The sequence below is a fragment of the Diaphorina citri genome, unplaced genomic scaffold (genome assembly GCF_000475195.1).
Source record: "Diaphorina citri unplaced genomic scaffold, Diaci psyllid genome assembly version 1.1 scaffold48292, whole genome shotgun sequence".
In the NCBI taxonomy this organism is placed as follows: domain Eukaryota; kingdom Metazoa; phylum Arthropoda; class Insecta; order Hemiptera; family Psyllidae; genus Diaphorina; species Diaphorina citri.
The window spans coordinates 1-499 of record NW_007425610.1 but is presented as its reverse complement, the minus strand read 5'-3'; the positions used below and the strand labels follow the sequence as shown (position 1 = coordinate 499).

Below are 499 nucleotides of genomic sequence, written 5' to 3'. Positions count from 1 at the left end.
AGGAAATTCGTAAAATCTTGCCCGAACATTGTTTTTCAATATTAAACCACTCAGGGACCTTGTTGGTTCATCTGAAATGAAATTAACAAAAGTTAAGAAAGGAGGGTACTACTTATTCAGAATTAATTGGCCTTGAAATTAGGAAATGCCAATTTCTAAAAAAGTCAAACTCAACTGGTTTCTCCAAGGACAATCATTGCCACTTTTTTTCACCTGCTTTGAACTAGGTTAGTATAGAAACCCCCCTTTTACTTACTTCCAACAATTTAATGAATACTATTTATTACCTTCTGATGTCAATTTAGTTAAAACAAATATGAGATAGTTGTTGAAATCAGGATGAGTGTTGAGTTGTTCCAATTTCTGAAATAAACTAGAGTTAAGGACAAATGTGGGTAATATTAAAGAATGATGCATTAAACAAACAGAGAGATGTGTTATAGGTACAACATGGTTTCTATGCAACTTCTTTGCCAACTACTCGAATATTGTTTGCATA

At 32.5% G+C, this 499-nt stretch overlaps 1 long non-coding RNA gene across 1 annotated transcript; it reads right to left on the bottom strand.

Moving 5' to 3' along the window:
* Positions 1-18: 18 nt before the first annotated feature.
* Positions 19-382, bottom strand: LOC103523863. Its single transcript, XR_542090.3, has 2 exons — positions 288-382; positions 19-71 (listed from the first exon to the last, which is right to left on the bottom strand). It is a non-coding gene; the product is annotated as an uncharacterized LOC103523863 (long non-coding RNA).
* Positions 383-499: the final 117 nt, after the last annotated feature.